This window comes from Protopterus annectens, chromosome 2.part2, assembly GCF_019279795.1.
Source record: "Protopterus annectens isolate FY-2018-M chromosome 2.part2, PAN1.0, whole genome shotgun sequence".
In the NCBI taxonomy this organism is placed as follows: domain Eukaryota; kingdom Metazoa; phylum Chordata; order Ceratodontiformes; family Protopteridae; genus Protopterus; species Protopterus annectens.
In genome coordinates, this window is record NC_056730.1 from 1,114,363,111 (window position 1) to 1,114,378,085 (window position 14,975).

At 38.0% G+C, this 14,975-nt stretch overlaps 1 protein-coding gene across 13 annotated transcripts in view; it reads left to right on the forward strand.

The window, feature by feature from the left end:
- Positions 1 to 2,358: 2,358 nt before the first annotated feature.
- Positions 2,359 to 14,975, forward strand: part of PIP5K1B (phosphatidylinositol-4-phosphate 5-kinase type 1 beta) — a 1,685,295-nt gene continuing 1,672,678 nt past the window's right edge. For all 13 annotated transcript variants that reach the window (XM_044064337.1, XM_044064336.1, XM_044064340.1 and 10 more), the window contains exon 1: positions 2,359 to 2,598. The gene's annotated coding sequence lies outside the window, so the exon portion shown is untranslated. The remainder of the gene's footprint in view (positions 2,599 to 14,975) is intronic.

Consider the following 14,975-nt stretch of genomic DNA (forward strand, 5'->3'; position numbering starts at 1 on the left):
TAGGGCCTATACAAGCCTAGCCATAACAATTCCCTGGCTATTTCTTCCCACACTATTTACTTCCCTGGACCCCTGTCTAGCAGGGCGATTGACGTGATCCCTGGGGTGAATTTCCTTTCTCCCATCCAATCATCAAGGTTCCTTTTGAAGAGGTGCTCTGCTTGACATGTATTGGCAGTCTATTCCAAAGTCTGGGGAGTCTCTAGGTCAGGAACCTATCCCTCTAGCATGTTTTGTTTATTGTGATGACAAGGTTTAGATCCCTGGAGCGTGTGGCTCTGAGGGATTGTGATTTCTTTAAGTGTAGCATGTGCAACAGCTCTGGGTTGGACATGGCCTTGTATGTTAAGCAGAGATCGCCTCGGAGTAGACGATATAAGACAGAGTATAGCTGGAGTTTTTTAAGGCGGTCAGCATAGGGCATCTGGTTTAGGCCTGTGATTCTTTTAGTGAGGTATTTCTGCGGCCTTTCCAGTTGTTGCAGATGTCTTGAGAGGTACATACCAAATGGGGCGTTGTATTCTATAATGGGTCTAATGAGGGATGAGTACAGTGGGACAATGACCTTCTTTTTTCTGGATGAAAAGCCCTTAGTGATGAGGTGTGCCACATAGAAGGATTTCCTGACTGTTGTGGTGATGTGGTTATTGAAGGTGAGACCACTGTCCACCTGTGTCCCTAAGTCTCTTATCACACTTTCGGTGTTTAGTGTACTGCCTCCTATGTGGTAATTCATGGATACATGTTTTTTCCCAAAGGGGATAACTATACATTTCTTGGCATTGAGCTTGAGCCCATGGCTTTGGCACCAAGCATCTGTTTCTGTAAGGCCCTTTTGTAGAGTATCGACATCATTTGGGGATTCAATAAAGGCTCCCAGTATCGGATGTTCTACCAGCATTTACAAACCCTGAAAGAAAAAAAGAAAATATTTCTGAAGATCGGAAAGATCATCTGTTCTTATAATCCAAGGTAAGCACTGAGATCATTCATTCAGGTCCGCTGACCTCTAGTGCTTACCTTGCTCATGTAAATCATCAGCTTGATCCTAACAAGGTTATATTACAGCCCTGTTCGGGCTAAACAGTGTAAATACATATTTTTCTGCTCATTTTTCACCAGCAGCAGCTTCTGAGGGACCCCCACACAGCAGGTATTGTAGATACCTAATTGTGGCTATGTTAGCTTAGTAGAGAGAATGTCCACCAGTAGTATTTAACTAAGCCAGGAGAACTATGTTGGTGATAAAATATTTAATGGAATTGTGAAGCTGGTTACTTGACAAAACAAAGTTACTATAACCATGGATATCTTCGAATTTTAAAGGAGGTACAAATAAGAATTTACCCACCAGGTTTATTAAGTACACAAGACTGTTGTGCTAGCTTTTGCTGGTTTGACAGACTTTATAAAATATAAAAATAAGATAATCTGCTGTGGTTGGGGGGGTTCACTGGTGCCTATGTGACAGCTGCTGTTTTATCCAAAACAGTAGCAATACCCCCTCCCATCAAAAACACACTCATACACACACACACACACTTACTTCAACATTGTGTAACAAATCATTAAATGCAATAAGCTATGAAATGCCTTCGCTTCTACTTCCGAGAGTCACACCGTCAGACTTTGTACATAAAATGTATTTGTCAGCCACCGCACTCCACCTTCAATGTAAGCACTCAGGCTTCAGACTTGACAAATGACGTGCTTATCTAATGTACAAATTATGACACACCAGGCCTTTTCACCACATTGCTCCTGTATACAATTCTGGCAGTACCTCAAAATGTTCCTTCTGATTATGTGTTAAGAAACCAGTTTGTTTCAGTACTTCGACGTCTTTTGTCTGTAAAACAACCAAATAACAGTGAAATCTGTAAGTTAAGAGTATACTGTTACAGCAAGTTAATATCGCTGTACACTATGTCTGTCCATGACAAGTTATCAGCATTCTTATACACGCATAGCCTGCCTTAACAATCGCCATAATTTAAGATGTATTTGATTACAACATAATAAACACGTTTCGGGAGTTTTTAGAACTGCGTGTTTCTTAAACTGAAATGTTTTATGTTGTTCACATTCTGGTTTCAGACTTGACTCCTGCTGTTTACTTTTTCTTCGCTGAACCAGTTGCCGCAGTCTGCAGCAGACACAACGCAGTTTTACCACAACACAAGTTGTGACGTTCCACTGTTCCCAAAGCCTTCCCGCTCCTCCGCCGTTAATTGTAGTAATCCACTACCTCACTGCACGCGATCATCCCGGTGCCTTATAATTATATACTCCTGCTACAGTGTGTACAGGTTGGTGACATCATACATACCGAGGACAGTAAAAGCAGTGGCTGGGAGACTGGAGGGGCGTGGCCAGAACTCAGTGGTTTCGCTCGAGCGCTACGCCGCCAAAGCCGCTGTCTTGGAGAATCGAGTGAGTGACAGCTGTGGTGGTGGCGAACGCGGGTGGAAGGTTATTGAACTGGGTAACTGCCTTGGCCCCTGGCTTATTAAACACGAGGGAACTACTCCTTACTGCTCCCATCAGTATTTTGTACCAGCAGGTGAGCCAGTACAGATACGCAGCATACGTCAACAGGTGAGGCACCCACTGCATAATGATTGTTGCTGTTAATATTCCCTGCAGATTCGCTAATTACATGCCTGCCTTGGTCTGTCAGTCGCACTGTTTGTAAACCTTGGTGCAACAGTTGACACAACAACGCTTAATTGAGAGGTCTTTTAACCCAAGCAGAAACGATCAGTTTGCAGCAAGGCTAACAGGCAGGTTGCCCAATTTTCCTGCCGCTGCGGCACTTCTCATTTTCCTTGGTAGCGCAGCTTAAGACAGGTGGAGTGCAAAGTCTGATATTGACTCTAAAAGGCACGTCCTTATGTTTGAGAACTGTACATGATGTTATGTAATAATACAAATGAACAAATAAGCAGTGATTAAAATTAACGTGGATAGCAGGCTACTAATGAACTTGAATGGATTTTGGATTTTCTTATTTCATGATGTGGAAGGCTTTTGCAACTTAGAAACGTCGGGTAGCTTATGGAAATATATGTTATTATGGAAATATATGTTATTATAAAATTACTAACACATAAATGTTGAAGGAAAATGTGTGAACAGTTTAGTTTGTGCTGAACAAAATTTGGCAAGAGGTCAGGTACAGGGCAGGAACGTAGTTATGATGCTTTTTACTTACCTGCCTTATTTTTTGACTAAGCCTTAGCTCTTTTTATTGTGTGCATATTTGTATTCGTGTGTATTTTTTACTGGGTCACATGCTAGTGACATGATGCAGCTCAAATGCCTTTTGGCTGCCTCTGAATGACAGACTTCTTTTTTTTTTTTTTACCAGTGGGTTTAATAAACTTGTAAAATCCATATAGGAAAAAAATGAATTTCTTGCTTAGATTCGTCACTTCTGTGCAACACTGTTTTGCAACTATTTTTCCTTGTTAGCACATCATGATTTCCCTTCGGATATCCATGTGTGTGTGTGTATATATATATATATATATATATATATATATATATATACACACACACACATATATATATATATATATATATATATATATATATATATATACACACATACACTTGTATGTATCTATATCTATTCATGTTTATCTATATCTGCATCCATCTGTATTTATCTAATTATATATAGATGGATACAGGTAGATATCTGTAATTATATACATTTGCACACACACAAATATAAGAGTTGAATCAATAACAGTAATTTCAGTACCTTCTGTGTAGCAATAGTATACTTTCAGTGTGATGAGAAGTATTACAACTGCTTTACAGGTTCATAGGTTCAGTACTTAAATGTCCAAGATACCTGCCCTATCAGAGCAGCAGTTCAACAGGCAGATGTAACATTGCATTGCGTTGGCTTATAAAGGTACCTAGAAAAGAATGTAGGTGTAGTATACATTCCCGTAGTAGGGATCAGTGAAGATGACTGCAGTACTGCATTGGCTTTTGACAGCCCTGTGAAAAATAGCCTGGATTGTGTTATTATGCTTACATGGCAGAGACCTTTCTTACTTTGATACTTTTATGAGAAGGCTTGCTTAAATGCTGGTGCAGAGGTGGGCCGCTAAAAATACACATATTCTGTCTGGTATCTTAAACAGTCATTACATGGGCGTTAATATGCATGTATCATACTTCATTAAACAATTAATAACAAACCACACTGTGGTCGATGGTGTTATAATAACTTCATGTACCTATTTCAAATGATATGGCAAAAAATAAGCTGTAATCTCTCTGGCACTTAAAAAACTTATTTTTAACATGATACCTTGCTTACAATGTGTAATTGTGTTTATAACAGACAGACAGGCACACATGCAATGTCTGTTAATTTTATAGCAGATAATATTCATGTATAATTATACTCTGTACACATTTTGAAATCCATTCATAATATGGAATAGCATAGTTTATATTCAGAGTATACACAGATGCATAATTATAAAGAGGGCATCCCCCCCCCCCAATCTCACAGGACAACTGGTTTGTATCCCTCAACACAGCAGAGGCAAATCCCTTTACCTTCTGTTGTAGGTAACTGAGAAGAATTGAATTGCTAAACTGCCACCATTCTGAGCAGGCATTTGTTTTTATTTCCAGAAAGACAACTGAAAAGTACTAGAGTTATCTAAGTGGATTACTTTGCAGAGCTAGAATCCAGCTGTAAACCTGCACTGCCTTTCAAGGGGGAAATAAAATTGTCAGCTGTTTCCCAAATGATGCAATTTTGTAGGTTGCAAGCAGAAAGCAATCAAGTTTCTTCATGCACTTTTGCCTCAGTCAAAAGTCTATGAGTACTGAGGAAGGGATGTGAGAGTTTAATGATGTTATTGCTGGAGAAGAGACAACTTGCAGTATGTTGATCAAAAATTCAGAACGGAAATTAATTTCTTACATTCATTATTTGTTTATGTCACATATGTAGTGACTGTCTTTTTAGTATGAAATTCAGACTGCTGCTAATTACTGAATGGACTTATGCTGGTACACATTAATATAACCTTTTGCATCCCCATCCAGACTTTACCACTGAACTGTAATCGTGCTAGGAGTACATGTTAAATCAAAACAGTCCAGGTTGTCTTTTCAATGACTAGTAATAAAGAAACAAATGAAATACATTGTCAGTGCTCAAATAACCAACATCATAAGCTGCTTACCTGACTTTTGGCTTTTTAATTGTAAAACTCGTACAGAACAAGCTGCTTATAAAACGCAAAGAAGGTTGCTGTAGTATTCTGTGGCATTCTTCTTGCTTATGTGCTTTATTTGCCTGTAATCAGTGGTTCTTCACTGTTCTGAGAGCTCTGTGTTTTTTAAATTTAAGAATTTTTTCAAAGGAAGCTGAATTAACAAAATAAAGCAGTAATAGTTATCAGAGTAAGATAAGAATAGGGTATCCAGCACAGCTATGATAAACCCCTGTCACTACAGTTTATGCCTTTATGTGCGGCAGCGCCAAACAGTAAAATACCCATTAATTTCTCTGTCTGGCTGGCTGCTTCTGATAGTCTAATAGAGAGACAGACATGCTAGATACTTTGTAAATCAAGCAATGCACTTCAAATTTTACCAAGAAGGCTCAAGCGGTGTTATAAATTCATATGTCCATACTAAGCTTACAGCCAGAGCAACAATCAGTAATCTCAGCCACATGACTTGGTGCTTTTGGGAGACTAACAATGGCTCTCACTGAATTTCTCCTTGTATCCCTAGTGAATATTTGCGCTCACCAATCCAATAGGACAGCCTATTCCAGAATTGGGTGATATGTTGGGTTAGGTATCTGTCATGTCATCTGATGTTGATGTGGTAGTATACATTTAAGTCCCTGTAATGGTTGTTTGCTTTGCCAGTAGTTCTGTCCAGGTGAAGGAGTTTAAAGAGTTCTGGGTCATTCATAGTGTGGAATACTAAGCAGTGATCACCCCTCAGGAGTCTGTATGACACTGAGAAGAGAAGCAAGGCTTGAAGTCTGTCAGAGTGGCTAAGGCTACAGGGAGCCAAGGTCTTGTTGGTAAGGAGACATTGACTGGTTTAGGGTTTTTACAGCAGTACGTGCTGATGGGTGCACTATTTTCAGTGATGGGCCTAATAAGAAATGAATAAATTGGAACAATAACTTCTTTGGCCCTTGAGAAGATTCCACAAAGGATAAGTTGTGCAAGGTGGAAGGATTTTCTAACTGCCAGAGAGAAAGGGCAGTCAAAGGAGAGCCTGCTATCAACATATGTACCCAAGTCCATGATGACGTTAGCAAATTTAAGTGTTACAGTATTTGTATGCTACGTAGTAGCAATGCCAGAGACACAAAAGAAGACTGTGCTGCATTTCCTGGTTTTGAGGCCAAACCCATGACTAATACACCAAGCATTTGTTTGGTACAGACCTTGCTGAGGAATTTGAGTTTCAGAGTTAGATTTGATAAATACCCCCAGTCTGTATTCACCAGCAAACTTGTTTATGCATTTTCCCTTGTTATTGTCTTTCATGTCACAGAAATATATACCTCACATGGCGTACCTAGTATAGTGCCCTGTGGGACACCACTGGTGGCACTTTGTATATAGAGTAATTACTCCAGATTTTTTCTGCATGGGTTCTGTCAGACAGCCAGTCACCCACCAATCCAGTGAACTCTGTATGGGTTACTGTTGATTTGGGAAAGGTTTCAATAATTCCAACATGGAGGAGTAGTGCCAAAGGCCTAGGCAATGTCCAGATAAGCAGAGTGGACTCTATGCCCCTTATCCATGGCCTTGCAAACAATACTATCAAAACTAATAGGCCTGTCATTTTCAGGGTCAATAGATAGGTCCATCTTTATGCATTGGCATCACAACTGCCATTTTATGCAGAGATGCTAAAAGACTAGTTTTGAATCATGTCCCAGTATGAAATATGAATTCTTTTTATTGTTGTTAAGCTTTCTTTCATGTAATTAGATATTTTATTTTGCAAACCATGTTGTAGTTTTGCAGTGCCAGGGAGCCCCCCCCAAAAAAAAATTAGCATATTGTTTATTCATTTTTGTATTTTTAGTTCCCACCTCACTTATATATTACTGTGAAATAATTACTGTAGTGTCTGCCAATTTTTTGATGGTAAGTCATCAATCAGTGTTGAACTTTGCCAAAACCATAAGTATTGCCACCTCTCTAATAAAGCCTTTTGCAAATTCTGATCTGGTTCAGAAGTAGTTATGTCATCTAGGAGGCCATTGAGGAATCTAGCCTAACTTTCCCAATTATCCCCAGAGCACACTCTGGTTAAGTGACTTGCTTAGAATCGCAGAGTAGGCAAATGGAAGATGCGGGAGTCAAACCCTGGATTACAGAAATCAGTTCACTAACAACTAATATTATTAATCCTCTGCACTTCCTTAGTATTTGTAAGTAAAGCATCCGCACTGTTTTGATAAGTCCAGTGGGTCTTTTATATCCACATGACCTTGATTTAACATGTCATCTGAGGGATGACGCACTCAGGAATAGAGCACCCATCAGGCATGGGAATAGAACCACACACTTCTTATAATATAGCATGAAAGGTAAGTTGTTTACCTATTGAGCCATTGATACTGACAGAATATGATTCCAAAGCTGTCAAACTCGTCCCTGTACCTCTTCTTTCAAATCCAGTGTGCAACCACTATACCATTGTGGCACTATAGTGTGATAAAATAATCTACTGCAAAGCTATGCAGTCAGAAATAGTTATATTCCACCACAAAATATTACTTTATTAAAGTACAGTACACAGATTGTTAGCTTTACTGGGTTTGACCAGGGGGTTTTCCCTTTATTTAACCATATTTATAACCTTGGTTATACAACTGCAAAACGATTTACCTTTGAATAGGTTTTGTTTGTTTCTTTCGGCTTTTCCCGGTTAGGGGTCGCCACAGCGGAACTCTGGTCCGCTAATGATTGGCAGTAGATTTTGATGTGCTGGCTTGCCAGGCCTAATGCACAACCTTCAACGAAGGAATGCCCATTCACGCATGTCGCCACACAGAAGACGCTCTAACTGAGAATCGAACGGGCAACGTCTAAAATTGTAAAAAATATGATACTCCTGTACATTTGGTTATTCAGTTTTGGGTCTCTTAATATCACATCATTGATTTTTATTTGCTGTCTTTGTTTCCCATCTTTTTTGTTTCTTATTATACCTTTGAAGTAGGGTCACACACACTGCAAAAACAGTTGCTTTCTAGTATTTAGTAGTTTATTATGAAATGTTGATATGGGTGTATAGTTAAACATTTCAGAAGACGTTTTAGTTATATATTTTTTTCGTTTCAGCTAAGTTGTGATTAATCATAGTAAATCCCAATTCACAGTATCCTCTGGTAAGCTGTTTCACTTGCAGCCATCGTATCTGTAAAATAATCCTGCTGTCCAGTTCCATGTCCCACTGTTGAGCTATCCTCCCCAAGCTGTAGTCACCCCACTCCGCCCTTCTCCTTATCTTCCATTTCCACGTGATTTTCTCTGTTCTTAGCAGTTCTTCTTCTATTCTGTTTATATGTCTTCCTTTTGCCTCCAAAATGAAAATTTCTAACCTTTGTAACCAATTTCATGTGGTGGCTGATGTATTCCGGTTTTCTGAAGTAAAACCATTTGCATAAGTTTGGTTAAAGCTGTCTACAAGATGGTGAGCTCAGGTGAACTAATTTCAATGTAGCTAAAAATACGTGCTGGAGGTAATTCCTGAAAAGTAGTAAATCAAATACCAATAGCACAAAAAAACGCTTGAGCGTATACAGAAAGAGCCACACCAAAATTAATGTGTGGCTCCTTTCTGTATATGCTCAAGTGTTTTTTTGTGTTATTAATTTCATTGTAGGCTGTATCTCCATTGTAGTTTTAACCTCTGTTTATGACAGGGTTTTTACAACTTCATAATGAAGGATTGAAGTGTAAATCATTGACCCACCCCTCAGAGAGCACAAGTACTCCGCCTCATGTTTCAGCAGCCATAGAGTTCTTAGATATATTCCGTTGGCACCTTGTAAATCAGGAACTCAAAAGATGTTGTAGCCATGAATATGACATAGATCCACTGGTAGGGAAAGTAGAAGTAAGCTGGTGCAGTCCTTGTAGGCTGGTGGCTTGTTGGTATAGTGGACAGAGCAATAGTCTCCTAGTTTAGTGGATGAGTGGTTTAGGGGCTGTATATAGCCCTTCCATGTACGTGTATTTGTATACAGCATGCAAGAACATAGTCATTGTTGATAAAAAGACTCAGATCAAGAAAATGGGATGTTATGTGCTGCACAGATTCTTCGTTTTCTTGCTTAGTGCTTCAACATGTATATCGGCAGCATTTAATGCCTAGGATAAGTCATATGGGAGCCATTTGGGAGACATATTCCATGCTTCCATGTGTGCATTTGTATTAATACATGAGTACACATGCCTATAGGGGCTACATTTTATGTTTACAAGATAGATGACTATACAGCTTATTTGTATCCACAGATTACTGGCTGACAGGTCATCATTTATGTTCTCATGTTGTGAAATGCCACTGAGATGATGATGAAATACAGGGTCACGCTCATGTCATGTTGACAACTTATATTTGTTGAAGTGTGGGTTGATGATGGTTGTTTCAGTTCTTCACTAGGAATCCAGTTTGCACACCTGTGAATGGGCTGAAATCTAAATGTTTGTCATGATAAAGGCTGCCTGGCTTTGGGGCTCTAGTAGGAGGAAATGTAACATTTTTTTACCAGAAAATATACAAAGGATGTAATAACAAATTTATGACTCATTTTATTTCTCATGATTTGCTAAAAGTAATTTCCCTCAGGTTTTTCTGATATTCTTAAATGTCCTACAAACAGAGAACATTTTAAGTCAGAGACTCAAAATTGCGACAAGGCCACAAATATTTGCCACAAGTTACTGTTTTATGTGGGGAGAAAGTTTTCTGCTCAACCTGGCTGCATGCCATATTCTCCGCTGTTTATTTTAGTTACCGCCAAGGATGCCATTACTTAGAGAAAAGACACGATACTTTGATTTTAAATGTAGAAAAAAGTAATTGTAAAAATTAAGATTTTTTTCCATTTTCTTTGATAAATTTGGAAAAAATACCACATTAGAAACAAAGTACCACAGTGCTGTAGTATGTGTGCTTCACACATTTGTGTTAAAGGGAAAAAAAAATCCCATTTGCATCCTTTGTACTTTATCATGTTATGTGTTTATTTATATAACTTGACCTGTTCTTTCTCTTTGGAATACTAATAACATTTAAAATGGGATAGGCATCAAGGTGGAATTAATTGCTTTTAAAATAGTAGCAGATGACATGTAATAAAAACCCAATGACACAGCCAAAAACAAATAAACAAAGCAAATGTATTTGAAGTCTTCTGTATTTTCTTATAGTGTGGACAGCAAAAACACATGGCATTGGTGTGCACTGCTTGAGAAGAATACAGCACTCTGCGGAAATATTACTCCAGAAGGGTGATAAGCATTAACAGCTCCGTGATATGAATAGAAGCCTGCCTTTACATACAGGAGATTTGTATTACAAACATGAATGCTACACCTCATAGAATTATTTGCTTGTAATGTGAGAGCTTCCCAGCTCCATAGCCGAGTTGTTTGTTTATGTCACCTGCAGCATGAAGAGGTATAACAATAGTGTATTCAGTCAATTCCTGGTAATGTTTAGCCATTTGTAAACAACATAGTTTATGTTTACGACAGAGCTTGGGATTCCATTAGTAAAAATCATAATACTGTAATATGTTGCATTCATATTTTTGAGAAAAGGTAAAAACCTTCATTAAAGATATGCTGTCATAATCTTAAAACAGAAAGGGCATTTTCTGTATGCAAATGCAAAGGAACAGTGCTCTGTGTAAAAGATCTCTGTTTTCGCCTTGTCATATTGCCATCGATAACATTACATTTAAGGCTGAAAAGTGTTTTAGAATAACAGATGCCATTGCTTTATTTAGTATTATTTTCGTTGTTACATTATATTTCTCATAAGTCATAAACAGAAGACCAAAGGTACATGTTATACAAATTTTAACATACTGTTAAATACAGTGTGGAAGCATGGATGTGTTTAGGTGAAATGCCACTGGAGTTTTTAACTAGATTGTTTAATGAAATCTTGGAAAGTGAGAGGATGCCTGAGGAATGGATAAAAAGTGTTTTGGTACCGATTTTTAAGAATAAGGGTGATGTGCAGAGCTGTAGTAACTACAGAGGGTAATTAAATTGATCAGTCACAGCATGAAGTTATAGGAAAGAGTAGTGGAAGCTAGGTTAAGAAGGGAGGTGGTGATTAGTGATCAGCAGTATGGTTTCATGCCAGGAAAGAGCACTACAGATGCGATGTTTGCTCTGAGAGTGTTGATGGAGAAGTACAGAGAAGGTCAGAAGGAGTTGCATTGTGTCTTTGTGGACTTAGAGAAAGCATATGACAGAGTGCCTAGAGAGGAGTTGTGGTATTGTATGAGGAAGTCGGCAGTGTCAGAGAAGTATGTAACAGTGGTACAGGATATGTAAGAGGGTAGTGTGACAGTGGTGAGGTCTGTGGTGGGAGTGACGGATGCGTTTAAGGTGGAGGTGGGATTACATCAAGGATCAGCTTTGAGCCCTTTCTTATTTGTAATGGTTATGGACAAGTTAGATCAGGCAGGAGTCCCCGTGGGCTATGATGTTTGCAGATGATATTGTGATCTGTAGTGAGAGTAGGGACCAGGTGGAGGAGACCCTGGAGAGGTGGAGATATGCTCTAGAGAGAAGAGGAATGAAGGTCAGCAGGACTAAGACAGAATATATGTGTGTGAATGAGAGGGAGGATACAGGATGGTGAGGATGCAGGGAGTAGAGGTGGCTAAGGTGGATGAGTTTAAATACTTGAGATCAGCAGTTCAGAGTAATGGTGAGTGTGGAGGAGAGGTGAAGAAGAGAGTACAGGCAGGATGGAGTGGGTGGAGAAGAGTGTCAGGAGTGATTTGTGACAGACAAGTAGCAGTAAGAGTGAAAGGGAAGGTCTACAAGAGGGTAGTGAGACCAGCTATGTTATATCTTATTGGAGACAGTGGCATTGACAAAAAGGCAGGAGTCAGAGCTTGACGTGGCAGAGTTGAAGATGTTAAGATTTGCACTGGGTGAAATGAGGATGGACAGTATTAGGAATAAGTATATTAGAGGGTCAGCCCAGGTTGGAAGGTTTGGAGACAAAGCCAGAGAGGCAAGATTTCGTTGGTTTGGACATGTGCTGGGGAGGGATGCCGAGTATATTGGGAAAAAGATGCTAAGGATGAAGCTGCCAGGTAACAGGAAAAGAGGAAGGTCTAAGATAAGGTTTATGGATGTGGTGAGAGAGGACATGCAGGTGGTTGGTGTGACAGAGCACGATGCAGAGGATATGAAAAAATGGAAACAGTTGATCCGCTGTGGCGACCCCAAACCGGAGCAGCCGAAAGAAGAAAAAGAAAATTAAATACAGTGCTGTACATTTCATACCATGTTTTGTTTTATTGAAACTTTTTTGTTGTAGACAAAATGACTGACATCTAACTGATGCCAGTCATCTTGTTTGTTTAAAATTATTGCCTCAGACGTACTCAGTTCTGTAATGAAAAATGCAGTGGTTGTTATTCTTTACCTTCATATGTATGTACAGTGCCCAAAGTGATTCCCTAGAGCTGTGTGATTACCTGTGAAGGTGTTACCCAGTGCATTAGAGCTGGCAGACTGCACTGTAAGACAACAGCAGTTGCCGTTTTGCACAGATTTCATGCGGGCACATCAGAAATTGATTTTCTGGGTAGTTATTAATAACTTGTTAATTATTTAATGTGAATTCCAGTGTCAGTAGCTCAGCAGGTAGCAAGCTTATCTTTAATGATGGAAGGTGAGAACACTGTGGGTTCTACTCCTATACCAGGCGCTTGTGTCTGCTTCCATCACTGACACAGGACTGCCGCATAAATGGGATGCCGAACTCCTGATTGTGCTGTCCTTCAGATTAAATGTTAAACTACGGTACTGGCTGTCTGAGTCAGTAGTAGCTCTGGTGGATGTAAAAGACTCCACAGCACTTATTGAAAAGTGTAGGGGTGCCTTATTTACAAACACTTATTTACAAATCTGTACTGCAGTTTTATCTACAGCTTTTAAAACAACAAACTTGTATGTGTAAAAATGTTTAAATACATTTATTCTCCCACCTCTTTTTTCCACAACCAAAAACATATTTTTCAATATATTCTTCACTTATCATTTCTTATGCAGACACAGTTTTCTGCATAAACCGCATAGGTGAAAAATAACTTTATCTATTTCATCTATCTGTTTCTTCTTTTTCATATTATATTCTCTATATAGCATGTTCAGTTTTACTATTTTTGCGTTTTCACTTTGTCATAACTTTTCAGTATATTTATATTTTTTTGCTCTCATTTATGGTATAATAATGTTCCATTGTTTATTTTAAACCATAAAACTGACACAGTCTTACTTTCCTCTGTTTATACTTCATTATCACTTTAACTGGTAACCTACTAATAAAATCATTCACAAAATGTTTTGCCATACCCATATACCTTCCCAGTCTTTATTTTATTGCCCAGATTAACATCATACATTAAATTTTACTGAGGATCTATCCAATTAAAATCCTTTGCAATCTCCTCATACCCCTGTTTGCCCTTTTTTGGTATCTTTTCCAAATTCATTAACATAATGATTTTTGTTATACTCTTCCAGTTTTCCTTCCACCATTAATTTCTTTCTTTGTGTACAAAAACAGAGTCCCATAATTCTCCATATCTTGTTTTAAGAAGTCTCTATAACATACTATCTGATATACACAAATGCTGTCAATTCGGTACATACGTAATGATACCAAATAAACTACTGGATTCCATAGTCAAAGTCTGACTTTTTCTACTTTCATTATATAAAAATACCCCTCTTTATGGGATTGAACCTTGAACCCAATATTACTCCAAATGTAATTTCTAATAATTCCCTTAATTTGTCTATTTCAAACATAAACCCTCCACCCATGTATGCTAACTTTCCCAGTCATACTGAATGTATTAAATAGACTTTTTCATAAAAGTTAACCTAAATGATTTCCATAAACTTACTGTGACACATGATGGGCAGGTGGTTTAGGTCTCAGATCTGCTTCTGTTATAAAAATGTAAAATCTTTTTTTTTTTTTTTACTCATATGTGTTTATTGTTTTTCTTGAAGATTTAACAAATGACTATTGTAAATTATCCAAAAGAAAAATTAAAATGTAAATATTAACAAAAGTAACTACATATTTACAATATGTACATTGGCCTGAGTGTAAATTATACAATAAACCAATCCAAGACAAATTATACATGCTTTTTTTTTAGACAAAAGTTTTTCTTTCATCTTCTTAATACCATGTTTTCAAGAAGAGATCGAGACCATTCTCAGTGTTTCGATAAGATGAGTTACTTTCTTCCATGGATTGATGCTCCATTTCTTAGGGATAATCCTTGACTCTTTTACTTTGACTTCCATCAACGCAGTTTCACTCAAGAGGTTCAAAAATTATTCATAAGTTGGTTCAGAATTGGAATTCCATTTCCTAGAAATGCATTTCTTAGCCACTGCTAGAATTGTCCATAATAAATATAAATCTTTTCTATTCATTTCTGTTTTTTCGTTAGCATTCAAAAAGATTAGAGATTTAGTTAATACAAAGGTGTCTGAAAATAAAGCTTGCAAAAAATTACTAATGTCTTCCCAATATTTTTTAAGTTTGATGCAATCATGGAATATATGTATCCAATCAGCTTTACAGTTTTGTAAACATCTCCAGCAAAATATACTATTAGAAGAAGCAAATGTACTAAGTCTATTTGGTGTGTAGAATGATCT